Source organism: Haemaphysalis longicornis, unplaced genomic scaffold, assembly GCF_048455015.1.
Source record: "Haemaphysalis longicornis isolate Haplotype H1 unplaced genomic scaffold, Haemaphysalis longicornis Haplotype H1 scaffold_3, whole genome shotgun sequence".
In the NCBI taxonomy this organism is placed as follows: domain Eukaryota; kingdom Metazoa; phylum Arthropoda; class Arachnida; order Ixodida; family Ixodidae; genus Haemaphysalis; species Haemaphysalis longicornis.
The window spans coordinates 186516108-186533435 of NW_027526335.1; the positions used below are offsets into that span (position 1 = coordinate 186516108).

General features: G+C 48.8%; 1 protein-coding gene across 1 annotated transcript in view; it reads left to right on the top strand.

Annotated features, from left to right (window-relative positions):
* The first annotated feature begins 718 nt into the window (after window positions 1-718).
* LOC144175879 (luciferin 4-monooxygenase-like) overlaps window positions 719-17328 on the top strand; it is a 102788-nt gene continuing 86178 nt past the window's right edge. The window contains exon 1 of the mRNA XM_077704927.1: window positions 719-803. The gene's annotated coding sequence lies outside the window, so the exon portion shown is untranslated. The remainder of the gene's footprint in view (window positions 804-17328) is intronic.

Here is a 17328-nt window from a genome sequence, read left to right on the forward strand (position 1 = left end):
TTAAAGATTAAAACAGTGAAGTGCCGCCTATGACAAGAAATCAAGCTCAAGTTTCTATTAGGGTACAGATGGTCTGCTGCCGCATCGATCACACGACATACTTACCGTCAATGGGGTCACTGCATTGCAAGGTGGCAATTCTTAATAAAGCGTGATGTTGGCAGTGTGTCATTTACCTTTTTCTTTCTTGTTTAGGAGTTGCGGGCGCGTCCCGCTGTGCTCTTTTACGGTTTTAATCGAACAATCAGTTGTAAGTCAGCGTCGTGTGTGTTCGCTGGTTCTTCTGGTTGTTCAAAAGCGCTGTTTAAAAGAACGTCAATTTGCAGCGTTTCATCTTTCTCCTGTAAATTTTCTACCATGCCAAACAGCGTTTAACGTGCTTTCTGTACGAATAATCAGAGGCATTGCATAGGAGAATATTTTGCTGCTCTACAATTTTTCCTGTACCTCATGATGTAATTCATATAACGGGCGGGCCAATATAGGCGCACGTTACCTTCTACTGAATAGTAGCGGTAAGCTGTCCGCTGATTTCGTTGCAAAATTTCCCGAAACATCGGCACACTTGGTATGAATATTTGGTGGATGACTCAACATGTTCTTTTGCTTGTTATCAAGCGGAAAAGGAGCATCCGGCTAAAAGCATAATCACCAGCTCGCCGCCACTGCCACCTGTGACTATGTCGAAATACGACGCAGTTTGAATTTCGGAGCAATTTCTGTGCTGTTCTTTCTGTATTGCTTGCAAACGTTACTGCTAGCAGCGGGGGTGGCGCTAACGATCTCTGCTGTGCTTTAAACAGGTGAGGTTGACTGCTGACGGCGCTTCCACTAGAAACTGGACGGGTTTGATTTACGAGCAAGGGGTTGAAAAATAATGGTTTGCGAGAGTTCTCATCCTGCCGTGGAAATAAGCACCATCAAGCAGACCGGATGAAGTAAAGTGTAACATTGCAAAATATTTTGCAGCAAGCTGTTTGTGGGGCTAACGCACGCCAAAGCGTTTTGCGGATGCTTCGCGGTGCCTTGCAAAACCGAAAGGGCGCACTTTGCGAAAATAGACGGAATAAGGGGAATGCCAGGGTTATAGGCGCAGAGAGTGTCTGCCTTCCATTTTTTTTTCGGGGTAATTCTAGGAAATTATTAGTGCACATTTTCGATTAACTTCGAGAGAGCCGTTATACAAAGCGCGTAGACAGTTTTTCCAGTGTTTATTTACAGGTTATACGGGCATGTAACGGGCGCTATCGGGGTAAAGTTAAAAAGGCGTGAAATAAGCATAGGTTTCGAAAATGAATGAATTGAAGTAGCTGAAAACATGAATACATAAACGTTTTTTGGTGCACTAGGAAAGGTGACTCCAGTACCTAATTAACGTCTTGAGTGAAGAGGTGCTAGGTCAAGTGTTACACCAACTTAGAGTTCGAAATTTGTAGGATAGTTGCCCATTTGGGTAGTACACGTTATAGCGGCGATACTTATGCCTTAGAGTCTAGAAGCGAATCTTTTGTCTGTGTGGCCTTTTTTCTGCCCGTCTGTTTGTCGGGCGCTGCATGCATGTTGTTTTTTCTCATCATTTTAAACTAATTCTCGGCGCACGAAAAAAAAAATGTTCCGCTATATTTTGCTGAGCGGTGCCGCCCTTATCCCTCAACTGAACAAAACATGCGCCCAGCTTACCCATCTGATAAAACGTGTAAGCCACCAACATGCAGGGCTAAGGGAGAATGAATCCTGCAAGCTCATACAAGCTTTGCTACTTAGCCGCATCACCTATGGGACGCCGTATGTTGCACTCAAACCCGCCGAATTGAGAAAACTTGATATATTAGTACGAAAAGCCTACAAAACGGCCCTTCATCTGCCCACCTTTACGCCCACACAAAAACTCCTCGAATTGGGTACTCACAATACTATTTCGGAGCTTCTTGAAGCACAACGCACGACCCAAATCCATCGCCTTCAACTTACTTCAACAGGACGACACCTGCTCGGTCTTCTGGGACATGACACCCCAAGAGCTCAGGATACGCCCAATCCGATCCCAATTTCTTTGCGTCAACGCATTCACATCGCTCCTATCCCGAGGCACATGCACCCAAGTCATAACAGGGGCAGAAGAATAGCTCGTGTCCGAATGCTACAAAGAAGACTGGACAGGGATCCACACGTCCGATATACAGATATTGCGTCTACTCACCATGACCGGCGTACCACAATTGTGGCCCTCGACTCTACGGGTACCACCATGACTGCTGCCACGTATCGTGGAATCTCCTCCACTACCGCTGAATCGATCGCAATAGCTCACGCCGCTACCACGCACCGCAGTGAACACCCCCTCACGATTGTTACGGACTCTCTCCAGGCATGCCTACGCCACCGTCGTGGACAAGCTCCTGTCGCAGCTATTCTGCTTCTGCAAAAGCTTCCCCCTCAACTATTCATCACAATAATATGGACCCCTGCTCACACCGGCCTGCTGGGGAATGAAGCAGCCCATGCTGCAGCCCGCGAGATCCACAACCGGGTATCCTCAGCATCCGAATCGGCAGCCACGGAAGACATCACGACCGAACCTCTGACCACCACTGAAGCAATTCTCACCCACTACAGGCACCTCCGTTACAAATATCCTCCGCCGCACCCCTCTCTCACGCACGCCCAAGCATACACCTGGCGACGCCTACAAACAGATACCTATTACAACTGTACACGACTTCACCACATTGCTCCTACGCTCTACCCGAAAACCTGTCAACCATGTAATACCCCACTAGACACTTTCCATCTTGTCATTGAATGCCCGCACTCTCCACCCCTCCCTCCCCGCCTGACCCCCACCCCTTCCCGTGAGCAGTGGGAGAGGTTGCTGACCAGCTCCGACCGTGAAGATCAAGCTATGCTGGTCGACCGGGCGGTGACGGCGGCGTCCTCTCGCGGCCTCCTGGACATAGGAGGCTGACCACACCCCCTTCCCCCAACCCTTTGCTCAATAATAAACGTTTGTTCATCATCATCATGCACAAAATTGCTGGTGTGGCCTTATTATTCAGGAGAAAGGATAACTCAGGGATATTACAGGTAAAAAGCAAATGTGTAACCGAGAGTACCCGCGTTTATTTCTAAGAGTGGACATTGCATTGTCGTTTGCTCGGCAGCAAATAACAAAGAAAGGGCTATAACCATCGTTTTAAGCGCTTCAACATACTGCGCGATTCCTAGATTGTCACTCCGATTAAGTCAAGCTCGTTTTAAATTTTTCTTTTGGGCTTGTGTGTGTAGATTTTTATTGTTTCGTTCACAGAAAAAGGCATTCAATATACTCAGGTGATTACTCTCCAAACCCACCGAGCTTATTTCCTCCACCCTTGCAGGTATCTGAGTTTGCCTGCGCACATTCTTGTCCGCCGCTTTCCTGAGGGAGGCGAAAAGCGAAAATGCCCGCGTGTTCGAGATTTCGGCGCGCGTTTAAGATCCCCAGGTGGACAGAATTAATCCCAGCCCTGCAGTACTGCGCGCCTCATCACCTGCGTTGCGCCGGCGCGTTAAACCCAGCAATCAATCAATCAATCAATCAATCAATCAATCAATCAATCAATCAATCAATCAATCAATCAATCAATCAATCAATCAATCAATCAATCAATCAATCAATCAATCAATCAATCAATGTCTTCCTTTTCTACTGTTAAGCTTGCCCATCACTATTGTGCATTTGAATTTTACTTTATTCATGGCAATTTAGAGTTCCTTGCGCAAGTACCCACCATCTCGTAATTAGGGAGTTTTAGAATAGGGGAAGCCGGCGTTGGGGGCCCCCAAGAAGTTAGGGGAACCCAAACGCAAGGCGCTCGCGCGCGGAGAGTTTTAGAAGAGGGGCGCCCCCGACAGCCCGCAACCGGCTTGCGTTGCTCAGCTCGGCTCGGGTGATGGAAACTTTAGGCTTAGCGTCGTGGCGGAAATTTGATCGCCGCTATCTGTGCAACTGCGAATGACAATCCATAACACAACTTTTCACCACACTATCATCCCCTTTCTCGCATGTGGAAGTGTATTTCAGCTATAACTGCCGTTTCAGCGATCGGTGACCAAGACGTCTGCATTGTCTGTTTCGATGCTTCCGCGCAGGTAGCGCCATCTCTCAGCCACTCCGCGCACCGCGCGCCGCGGCGATCGGTCGGATCGCCGAACGTCCGCGGCCGCTCAGCGTAGGCTTAGCATCGCGGCAGATATCTGATCGCCGCTTTTAAAATAAGCCCTGACAACAAGCCCTAGCACAATTTTTCATCACACTAACACTTACTTTCTCGCATGTGGAGTTTCTTTTTAGCGATCAGATTGATTCGGAAGAGCAGCGACAAGCGGTTGCTACCGTGGTCTGCGCCGGTTCGAGCCGCTGAGCGTGCCGAGCTGGCAGGCGCGGCCGGCGTGAGCGCGGACTGTTTCTGAAGGCAGAAAACGCTTCACGATTACCTGCTTTATCCATATCTAGCGAACGACGCGCGGAATCAACAAATTCAGCTCAGCGATCGTCGTAGTTGATCGGGTGACGAGCCGCAGGTTTCGCTTCAGCCATGGTCACGCGCAGTCTCGCTGGCTGCGAGAGCGACGCAAGAACGCAAACTCCAGCTTTGGGGCGCCCGCTATTTCAGCAAAATAGCGTGCGCGCTAAACGCAAACCCAAAACCCCAAGGACGGCTTGGGTTCTGCGCATGCGCAGTACGACGCCCCAAGATGCTTGGGGGCCCCAGAGCGTTGGGGCCCCCTATTCTAAAACTCCCTATTATAGCAAGAAGTTGGCGTACAGGCATACAGTATTATAACCTATACCTCTTGTCCAGCTTTACCACAACGATAGCAACGTTTACGCTAGTGCTGTTGAATTATTACACATCCCCTCCTTCTTTTTTTGAATCATGGGAACTACTCGTGGTTCTTCTTTTGTTTATGCCCTTCGTAGCACTGAATTGAAGGAACATTATAATGTTTGTTGCTTTCTCGCAGCGAGTTCGTGTGATCCAGTTGCTCATAATGGGGTCCTTAAAGGGGCCCCGAACGGTGTTTTGAGCACACTAAATGAACAAACGTTGGCTGGTTAACGTCATCTTTGTCAAGTATAACTTTTTTTGCATGCACCGGAAAGCTCCCGCTTTTGCTACATAGCTTGTCGCCCCTGTACCACCATCTTCTGCGTGTTTTTATACCCCCGTTTAAGCGCGTGTATGCCATCGATTCTCCTACGCACGTCACGAAGGAGAAATCCATCGATTGGACGGCTTTTTTCTAGAACCTCTTGCGAGAGAAGCGTCGGCTGCTCAGCGTCGGTGGGTTGCGTCGGCACCTTTCACTCATTAGCGCTGCCTGCAGCACGCTTACGCGCTGTCGTATTCGTCTGTATTTACCATTTTTACTCTATTACCACGCTTCCCTTTACAAAACACGTGTTCAGTTTGTCTAAAACACACGTGCACCCTGCTTGAGTGCGCCGCTGGTTTGTTTTGTAGCTTCCCAGGAAGGTCGTTCATCGCGAATGATAAAGCGACCTGAACCGGCGCGTTTGGCGCCCGGGTTCTTTGCTGCTTTAAAATGTCTGTTTACTTGCAGCCGGCAGGAACTACCGGAAAACCGCCAAACATGGCCCGGCACCCACAGAGCGGTATGTGGGACGGCGTTTTTCGGATAAACAGCGCATGTGCTGCGGGAAAGATAATGAGACACGTGGGATCCTCCCCGTGAGGCCGATAAAGCATTCCTAACAGGTGCATTCGTGATCACGAGTTCTCCACCGCTTTGAGCGCTTTTAACGCGTAGCATTCTTTGCCCACACAGCCAGGGCCGTGTAACGCCATGGATTTCCACAAAAATGCAGATTTGGTGGAAGTAACACCTTTATTCGTTGTATTAGAATAAAAGGGGGTAATTGGTCGAACAGAATTTTGAAAAACCAAGCAATAAAACAACGTGAAATTTTCACAAAAATCATCTCAGAAATTTGATACATCAATCGGATATATCTCCACCACCCCCCTTCTCCAAAAAAAAAAAAAAAAAAAAAAGCTGAGTAGTAAACGAAAGAAGACCGGAAGAGAACGTTCGAAATACGAATGAAAATAGCGAAAATGAGCGAACATTGTAACGCCTTCCATTTCCATAAAGATGCAGATTGTGCGGAAGTAATACCTTTAGAGTTATAATACCGTTAATGGAGATGGTCGAACAAAACTTCGAAAATCCACAAATTAAGAAAAATTGAAAAATAGTTTTCCCTCTTTTTTCCTCAAACGTTTCACCACGAGGGAGAAACCGTTCGAGGGGAACACTAAAGCTTTGCCTTAAAAAAAATGGCGCAGCTCGCACTAGCAGTGCAAGGCTGGAAAAGCAGCAGGGCTGGCTGCCGCTCTCCCTACGCCCGAGAGGGACCGCATGCATTGTACCTGACATGGATTTCCGAACTTCCCCCTAAAAGTTCTCCATGACTGACAGGCCCGGTTCGGTTTGTCCGCAGGCTTTCACATCTCTCCCGAAGAGGACCGCGTTACACGCGCTAGAACCCGCGGCAACGGGCTGCGCGAAATAGTCGTCAGTCGTGCGAACTCGGTGTCTGTGCTCCCCGGTTCAGGCGGGAGCTCACGTGAACTGTTTAGGGGAACAGCACGCGGGAGATCACGTCAGCAACGCTGGGCAGAGTGTTCTTGAAGGTCGAACTGGCCGACGCTGGGCCCCCCGTATTTTAGGTGCGGAGCACCTTAGGATTTCACAATGTCCGTCCGCGTCGATGCGCATCGCATTTACAATCGCAAAAAATCACATAGGCCACGGCAGGATGCGAGCCTGTGTCTGGTAGGCCAGACACAGTTAGTGTCAGTCGTCTTACCCATTGGGCTGCGACTGTGAGTTATTACCCGAGAGTCAAGCAGCTTGCACCCTCGCCTGTAACGGTGCGGGGTACGTTAGGATCCCAATGTCTGTCCGCGTCCATCCGTGCACACAACAACATCAAGCGAAAATCTCTACGGAAACTACCTAAAAGGGTACAAGAACACTCCAAATGACCCGATAACATGCCCAAACATAACGTAGCAACAATGCAACGGGCAAAAACGCCGGTGTAGTCAGATTCAAGAAGTAACACACAGTGACTGCATCGAACTACGGTAGATGGCGCTACGCGTAAACACGAGATGGCGCCGCGGTGCACCGCGTATGTACGCGGGTTCCGGAGATCACACACCTTCTTCCCGCCATGGACGGAAAGGAACGTAAGAAGCGTCGCGCTGCTGCTTAGCGTCCACGAAGACAACGAGCTTCCCCGAATAAGAAAGCGCGGCAAGCGGAGGCAAAGCGACTAAAATCGAATGACGGTCGGGGCGCAACTTGGATGTCACTTAGAGTCCCCGTACTCCGCACCCTCGCCATCATCCACGGAGTGGAGATGCGGCCATTTTTTCCTGGTATTCTTTTGCGAGCTCCTCACGTGGCTGAAGCCCACATACAAGCCTGGCTGACACCGCGCGTTTCCTACGAGGCACACGATCGAGGGCGCCCGGTCTTTTTTTTTGTCTTGGTGTTTTTCTCTGCAACGCCATACGGCAGAACTAGAAGTATAAACATTCCCGCTGTTAAAATACATTTTTCACAAAAATGATCTGAGAAAATAAAAAAATACGCATCTTATACATCTACAAAATGCGAAGACTACACTAATAGAAGTCCTCAAAAGAACGTTCAGATAATGAATTTATAAATAGCGAAAACGAACTAACCCTGCACTACGCGTTGCGTCTTAAAAAAACACAATTACCGAAGAGCGCTTCATCGTTTTAAGAATATAAATTTACATAATTGGTGAAAGAAAACAAACGTACGCTTACAAACAATAAAACAGTCCCACGTCATTCACCACTCATAGACACATTTGGGTGTAAAGAACTCGCACTCTAGACAAGCCGTATAAGAATGCTACACATAACTAGACACTTCTGCGAATTTTCACGCGCCACCAATTCTTACATTGTTTTCTTGCATTGGGTTCAGGGATAGGAGATGAATGTTTTTTCTGCGCCCGACGACGTAATTTTTCTGCACCGTCACAAATGTCTTCTCAGGAGGTTTAGGGACGTTCGAGAAGCTCACAAAGTTCGCGCAGATATTTTCTTGATGCTGTATGGCATACATTCCATTCTTCACATATTGGATTTCGTTATGGCTGCGTGGATGAAGGTGCACGCCCGCAGCGTGCGTTGTTTATCATGCAAATACAATGAGAAGGTTTGTGCTACGCCCCCAGAAACAGTGCAGACAATGTTGTCCAGAGTATTCGAAGGAGGCTTTTGCGCCCCGAATTTCTGTCGTAACCATCGTTATCATAACGAACTGACTCTAACGTGGATCGGTTGTAACATGATTGTGGTGTTGAAGGCTTCATATGATGGCTAACGAACGCAATAAATAGTATACGTGCCGTTTTCCAGTATAACAAGAATCGAAGCCGATGCATATGTCGAAGCAGCTCTTCCTTGTTTTCCAACCCCGTCAGGCGTAGTGAACAAATCCTGGCCTACTCGGGATGATGTTCCATATATTGAAGAAAATTACTCTTGCGATCCGGAGTGCAGTTCTACTATAAATCATTTCTTAATCTTGCAATGGGAAAATATGTCTGTGGGAAATGTACCGTAAATATCTATACAGGTCCGAGCAAACATATTGTTACTGTATTGTTATTATTTTATACGTGATCAGCATGGGTGCATTCGTGCACGTGCGCGTGTGCGCGTTTCCGTGCCTGCGTGCGTTTATGTGCGTGCGTACATGCGTGTGTGTGCGCGCGTGTGCGCGTGTGTCGGAGTATGTGCGTGCGTGTGTGTTGCGGCGGAAACATGTTATGGAGGGCCACCTGCAGAAATTATTGCAACCAACTAGCACTAGCTGCTCTCCGCATCGACGTTTACACTCGGTACTGACGTTTTATGAGGACAGAAAAAGCAGTAGTGAAAAATGGATGTGTCATTTCTAAGTTTCCCTGATTTGGTTTCCACCTAGAAATGTCAGACCGGGTGGATACCACGATTGCTTTGTGGATGAAGCGGTTATGGCGCCGTTCCCTGCATACGGACACTACCTCCGAGCTTGAACCGACCATATTATTGCTAGCATCCTCAATTGCTAACATTTTGCCCAATGAACCTCCATACTGATTAGAAGCCTGCCATAAAATCAGCAGACGCCTATACACACAGCAGGTTATTTGGAACTAAACCAACATGTTTTGCGCCACATAGTGCATGCCGGCATATTCCCATGAAATGAAAACGTAAAGTGATGTGGTACATTACTGAACAGTTTCAGCTGACTGACGATCCGCTCCGCTGCCGGTGGCCCGCTCAGCGCGGCCTGAACGTCAGCAGCAGAAACACTTTTTGCTAAGCGATAACCGTGTCTCCCTCGACGGGGAATCATTCTCGTCGCTGCACGTGCCCCGTGCGTGTGTAAACCAAGACGTCATCCAAAGGAAAAAATATAAGAATTGGTTTTTTAGGCACTCAAATTAAGCAAAGCGCGGTGTTTATTGCCGTATTTACCCTTTTTTATATATTTTAGTCGGTGACACGATACAATGGTCCCATATATTTAATAACAGAAGCCATTACACTTTCGAATACCCAAGGGCCTTAAGGCTGTCTCTTCCGGAGGTGCTTAAAAGTATGCCCGCGCTTCGGTAGACGTTTTTCGCTTCCGTTGTAAACGTTGTTGAGATGTGCGGCACTTCGCTTATTCGAAAGCGCTTTCGCGGATTCGTCGCTCGTGTTTCAACTGAAGAAACGGAGGTCGCCGTAGCGCGCTGGCCTCACAGGGGGCAGCTATCGTAAAATTCCGCGCTGAACCGCGAGCTTCCGCGACGGTTCTCTAGGAAGCTAGCGCAGCGGGGCCCCGTTCCGGTATCGTCGCTAGCGCCCTTGCGCGCCACGCATGCGCGATGGCGCTCACGCTTGCGATCGGAGCGGGGCGGGCCGTCAGAAACGGTCAGCTAAAACTCCCTACTATCGAGCGTTAGGCAAGGTTACAAAAACTGTTTTGCCATCTCCTTGCGTGCGATAACCGGAAGTTGTAATGCCTTCTGCCAAAGCCAACCACCCCTACGGCCTGTAATATGTTTTCGTCTTGCATTTTCATTGTTGTGGGTTATTAGCAGATGCCTGGTCCCTTTGTTCGAAAGATTGCTCGATACAGAAGCTGACGCCTATCTCAGACTTTTCACGTTCGGCTCATGACTGGCATAGAGAAATGGTGTGACGCCGGCAATGTTTCTTATCAAAAACTCACTCACGGACACCACCTTTGCTCATCAGCAATCAAGCGCTCTCTCCCTCCATGCTTCCGAGGTGACCCCACCGTCAATCCCGCTCGTAACATAGCAATACATAACGCAATATTACAGGTCTGACAGACAACACTTCCCCTCCCCCTCCCCCCTCACCATGCACTCTCCAAAGAAGAAGAATCCCTGCTCCGCAGACTACAAACTAACATCTTTCCTCGGCCAGTTCGCGTGCATCCTATGTTTCCAACTCAATACTCTGCTGAATGCCAGTTTTGTTCACAACCGGGAACTCTAGCTCATATTATAATATAGTGTGGGTGCAATCCCAAACTTCCACCTCTATGATCCCCTCTTCCCACCCCTGAGCTGTGGGAGAACCTGGTGACCAGCGACCATCTGCACGTACACCAGCTCCTGGCATCCAGAGCGAAGGCTTTCTGCTCACCACAAGGAGGGCCAAACTAGGGCCCCACTCCCACTTCAGAAAGCTGAAATAAACGTTTCCCTCTCTCTCTCTATCTCTCTCGCTCAAAAACTGTACTTTAAAAAACACTTTGAGCTAATGCATGCGCTTTAAATTTTTTCGTTATAGTAAAAAGTTACGGACACGCAAAATCCGGTGCGGACAAGAACAACAAGTCAACGGAACGCAAAGAAGCCGCAGAGAGAACGAGCCCGAATGAAGCAGATGACAAATGCGACAATCGCTAAGCCGACGTCGCGGAGACGCGCTTCGCAGCGGCGCCCGTGGTCGCGCTCACCGCTAATCGCTCTCGGACCGAATTCTTTCATCGCGCTATGCCATCGGAAACCAGTCAGACAATCATAGCCGCGGAGTCCGTTGACGTAGCCGCAAATCAAACGATTGTTTACATCCGGCGTCACAAATGGCAACACAGCCACCGGCAAGGGGCTTGCCGTGCACAACTTACATATGTACGAATCAACTCACGGAGTAGGGCTCATCAGTACGGAGTAGCGTGTTTGAATTGTAAAAGCAAGTAATCAACGCCGATAGCTATTAGGATAGCGGGACGCTCGGCTGACTGTCAGCCTTTTTGTACTTCTTTCGGCGAGCAGAAAACATCGTGCACGCAGCGCAAAGGAGCCAGAACCTTTGCGTCTTTGGGAAGACGCAACCTTTGCGGTCTGTGACGCGAGTGGTGCGCGTTCCTCCATGGGTGCGCGTGAAAGCAGGCGTGGGTATTGGCTGTGAGATGTTTGAGTGGCGCCCCCCTGGCTCTGACGTCAGCTTAGGGACTCGCGCCGCTGTCGTCTGCTACCCTCCGCTTGTGAGGGGCAGCAGTGCCTGTACTAGAAATCGCCCGCTTTGATTTTTAGTGCATTAAAAAGCGTACTTCTAGTAATTCAGTTATTTTTGCCAAACTTCTGACACATCGAAATAATTTCAAGCTGTATCTCCCACAAGTTTGCAACGCGCGAGGAGGCAGAGAACAACTTTCTTCAGAACAACGGTCTGAAGATCGTGTGTAGCTCGCCCTTTCTAGCTTATTCGCGAGGATCAACGCTCAGAGCTCCTCGATAAGTATTAGAAATGCGTAAGCTTCCCTGCAGTATTTTTGAGATGCTCTTATGAAGACTCAACAGTCTAATGCTACGTACCAAGCAACGGGCCCCTACACGCGCATCGCACAGCAGGAAATAAAGCGGCTGCATTCTATTTCTTTCGTTGTAGTTGACTTGTATCAGATGAATGTTTTTTTTTTCTTTCTGTGCCCAACGCACTAATTTTTCTGCACCGTCACAGACGTCTGATTAGGTTTGGGGATGTTTGGGAGGCTCACAAAAATATAGTGTGGATATTTTCTTCAGGTTGTATGGCATACAATTCCTTCTTCACAAATTGGCTTTCGTTACGGCTGCGTGCAAGAAGGTGCATATCCGCAGCGTGCGTGGTTTAGTCACATGCAAATACAATGAGAACGTTTGTGCTACGCCACCGCGATCGCGCCCCAGACAACGTTGTCCAGAGTACTCGAAGGCGGCTGTTGTGCTCCGAATTTCTATCTCAACCATTTTTATCCTAGCGACCTGACTCTCAACATGAACAATGATAACATGATTACGGTGTTGAAGGCATGATATACTCGCTAACTAACGCAATAAATAGCATACGTGCAGATATTACAATATTCGAAACTGATGAATATTTGCAAGCAGCTTTTGATTGGTTTCGAACCCTTCGAGACGCAAAGAACAAATCCTATTCTATTCAGAATGGCGTTCTATGAATTGAAGAAAATTGCTTTTACTCTTTTGTCCTCTACTCAGGACCCGTCCCATTAACCAGCTCGATTTCATTGTTAAATAAAGTTTTCTCCTTCTCCTCCTCCCACTCCTCCTCCTCTTCAGTGCAGTTTTCCTATAAAGCATATCCGAATATTGGGAGGATATAGCTGTGGGAAATGTAACGAAATGTACTTCCAGGTCTTAAAAAACATATTGTTACTTTATCTTTACCGTAGACGTGACTCGTTTTTGCTCAAAAACCTTCATACTGGTTAGAAGCCTGGTATAAAACCAGCCTATACACACAGTGGATTATTTGGAACTCAGCTGACAGTTAATGCAGCCCATAGTGCATGTCGGCATACTGTCATGTCATGGCAATGTAAAGCGATGTGATACAATACTTTCGAGCGTTCCGTAAGGTTGCAAAAACTGTTTTACCTTGCATATGATTACCGGAAATCGTAATGCCTTCTGTCAAAGCCGACAGCCCTGAAGGCTTACAATTTATTTGGTCTTGTATTTTCGCTGTTGTCGCTTACTAGCAGCTGGCTATTCCATTTGTTCGAAAGAATACTTAATACAGACGCTGACACCTAGCTCCGAATCTTCACGCTCCGCAAAGGACCGGCTTCGCAAGGAATGGGGCGACGCCGGCAATGTGTCTTCCGTAGCAGTATCGAAAACGATACTTTAACTCACATCTTAAGCCAGTGTATGCGATTTCAAGCCTATTATTATCACAAAAAGTATGCACCCGCAAATTCTGGCGCGAGCAAGCATCACACGTCGACCGAGAGCTAAGAAACAGCAGGGAGAGCGAGCCTGAGTGAAGCAGACGATAAATGCGAGAATCCCTAAGCCGACGTCACGGAGGCGCGCTTCGCAGCGCCGCCCGTGTTCGCGCTCACCGCCAATATCTGCCGGCAATAATAGCTTGAAAACAGTCGGCTTCATGTCTTTATTTTCAGCTCATCCCGAAACCCACTTTGCTTACGGCACTTGCCAGGTTAAGCGTGAGAGATTTCTACCTATTCTTGTCGCGAGAATGTGACATATTTTCGTTCGAGTACCAATGGTGGAAGCACCAAGGGAGTCGTACAGGAGGGGTGACGGCTCCGAAACGCAGTCGAAGCAGCGCTTGTCGCAAGTGTGAACACCGGCTCATCGCGCGACACGTGTCGCAGGCCATCGGGCGACGTGCCCCAGCCGCAAGTGGGAACGTACCGTTAGCCCAGGGAGCCACTGGCTTGCGGCGCCAGCTTGACACGCTGTATCAGAGCAATGTTGTTCTGCTCGTCCTCGCTGGTTGGAAACCTACTTCTACCGCGCTGCATTTCGACGTTGTATTTGGGGTACTAGTGGTAATTTTGTGCATTCGCAAGTAAAGTGATATGGTGTCGACGTGTTTCTGAACAATGAACAATGGGCTTATACCTAGGTGCGTGCGTTTTATTGGGGCGACACAAATTGAATATAGTTTTGTTTGGAGTTTCCTCCATGCTATCGCCGCTTCTTTGTCGAGTTCTGGCGCGGTTCTGGATTTCATTTTCTGGTTCTTTCGTAGTAGTAGTATCTCGGTTATGGTTGTTATTTGGCATCCTACTACGCCGGTATAAGGGGACGGTACTAGGCCTAAGTTGAAGCCAGTGGATTCGTCTGAGGTCTCTCGCTTTTTAAAGCAAAGCTTTCTAGCTCTAGCAGCCAACGGTTCTTTCGTGGTGTGCGGGACAAGAAACTCCCAGCGCTGCTGCGGAGGGTGAGGTTGGTTATCACGGACAGAACAAAGTGTACATGGCATGGCAAATTTACCCAGCGTTCCCCGCGCACTCACACCAGTGGGCGCATCGGCGCCACCCGGCTATGTCGTCAGCAGTATCGACGGTTGTTTTGGGCCTGTTTTGCCGCCGCTTTGCGTCCATTGCATGCTTACTTCGCACGGCTTGATTACAGTGTTCGACAGCACCTCCTGCGTTACCCGGGCACGACGGAATTAAGTGGTCGTACGGCAAAGATACGTTACAGATTGGTTTGCACTCTGGGAAAACGAAATGTAGAGACCACATACAGACATTTGGCCTCTAGACAAACACTACCTTTTGCGCACTACTTGGCACGAATGGGACTCCGTTTTCTAAATTGGTGAATACCAATTGGGTTTTGTTTTAACAGTCATTACAAAAAGGTGAAATCAGCAACTGGTTCTGATTAAAAGCGATATTAGGAGCTTTCTCGAAATTCTACAACTTGCTAAACTAAATGGGAATCGCTAAGCTCACATGCCGAATTGTTTCGGTGTCCGCGCTTGTGTAACGCGGTACTGTAGCCCCGAGGTAGCACATCATAATGGCTAGGTTTCGCTGTCTCACCCTTCGAAGGACGCTCCTCGCTGTTTTCTTGCTTCCGATGCACGTCCAAGGTGCAACCCCGGCGTCTGCCGCTTTATCCCGGCCGGGGCCGACGCTTCGGCGTTCGGGACGCCGCCCCTGGGAATTCTAGGTAACGCCAGGCAGCGTCTCTCGTTGAACTCTTTGTAGAGCCACGTCTGTGAATTCAAGGGACGTCGCATCGGCAATTGTGGTGCGTGTCGCTTCCAGCTTTGCTTTTCAACCACCTTCACAGTGTGGATTGGAGCCAATTTTTTGCCTATACTGGCGCCACATCGTCGGCTTTGCAGTTTCCTTCTATTCCGGCGTGTTTCAATTTCCACACTAACGTTTGTTTCTTTCTGAACGTCCCTTTAGGGATGTTGTCGAGGAATTCCATAGCTGAACTTCCCATTACACCTTGAAGGTATTTTACGGAGGCTACTTTAGAGAGAGGGGCATGGTTAGGAAGGTTTGTCGAGCAGTGTCTGGTAGTTAACGCCCTAAACCCATTACAGGCTCTCCTAGAGTCGATTTATCTTACGATATCTCATTGCATATCCTAACGCTGCTGTATATTACAGCGAAATTACCTTCGTCCGACAAAATCATACCGTACCAGGTTCAGGTTCAACTGGCGGCCTATCCGGACTCACGTTTTTCGGCACTCTGTTTCGCATGGCTGACCCGACCACCACGGTGTACGCGCGTCTACAGCCGGGGGGCCGGGGAGGGATTAAGCCCATGCGTTTGGTTGTAGGTACATTCGGGAGGTCTTGGAGGAATACTTCACAAAAGTCGACCAATCCAGTTCTGTTGTGGGAGTCTTCTTAGTACCTCAGCGAACCTTCTATTAAGGTCGCACCTGCATTGTCTAGGCTTTCTGGTAGCACGTCATGCATATAGGTGGTGTCACGTCTGGCGGGGGTGAATTCCTTGCGGTCCCTGGGAGGAATAGTCCTTGGGAGAATGGGTGGCCGCCCTTTCTTGAATATGCGCTACTTTGAAAGAATGTCCTCTGTAAGCGCCGCCCTGGGACGAGGCTTGTAGATGAGATCCTGAAGGTCATGTGGCAGTCCTGGAGGTCAAGGGTAGCCATTGGTAGGAACGTGGCTGCGGAGTCGCACTCTAGCACATCGCTGGTAGGTGGCACAGACTTCAAAGGAGTCCAAGTTGGGGTTGTGATAAGGCAAAACTCGGTGGGAGCGGGTGAAAATAACATCACTCGCCAGGGCGCGCGCGGCATCTTTGAAGCAGTTAACGCAGTGCCCTGGCACCAGTCATTCCTTTTGTACGATGTATCCTCCGGGCAAGCATCTTCATGGAAGCATAGATTGAATTCTGATAAGGCAACCGGCGTAGCGAACGGAATGCCTGCTGTCTCGCTGTGAAAATAGTTTCATGAGGCTGGTTGGCAGGAGAATGAGAAATTTCAAGTTGGCGGACGGCGAGTAATATCGCTTCGAGTTGGACGTGAGTAGACGAAGGTGCTGTTCAGTATTCTCGTTGAGATGTGCATGAAATGTCGAGTGAGTGGCCGCTAATCCAGCGTATTTGTGGTCCAGTCCCAAGTGGCATCGGTGTAAACAGCGCAATGCGGAAACCGCTCTGTCATTTGAGCCGTGTGCCTGTGTTCGTTAGATTGAAAAGCGTAGGACCGGTGACTGGGAGCGGCTGTGGGTTAACGATGACGAAGTTGTCCAATGGCGGAAGCACAAAGGAATGGGATGCAGTGGTGCAGTGATACATGGGAGTAGAGCGAGTAGAGCACGGCCTAGTAGAGTGGATGCTCGTCGGAAGTAGTGGCCTTCGTGACGGGTCCGAAAGATTTCTGTAAGAGATGGGAGTTGGGCGTATTTGCATAGCTCCTCGAGTTTGGCAAAGGCCAGTGATGACTCGAAGGCTCTCACGATGTAACACCTCCAGCTGCTGCAACTGAGTCTGAGTGAATAAATAAAGAAATAAAATTCAAATACACAATTTCGATGTTTCGGATCACGTAACAAGCCCCATGCCCGATTGTGAAATTGTGACTATGTCACTGACCACAACGTTGTTATGAACTGTAAAACCTTGGGGACCCACATGCCGCTGTACGCACACTCTGCGTCGATATTGTACGTCGCCGTTAACGACTTGTCAGACAGTGTGTAGGTAGGTCACAACTAAGGTAGAATTCGGCATTTAGGATTCACACCGAAACACCTTTGGCGCCAGCACACTCCATTATGGGCATGTCAAGACTGTTTGCACTGGAATGAGTTCCGCTATGTGCTGGTCTTCGGGAATTGCACCCATGGTTGGGCAGCGGGAAATTTTATCGGCTGGTGCATGGTTGCCGTTTAATAATTCTTGCCTTTGCGAAACGTCCTTCCTTGGCCCGGAGGG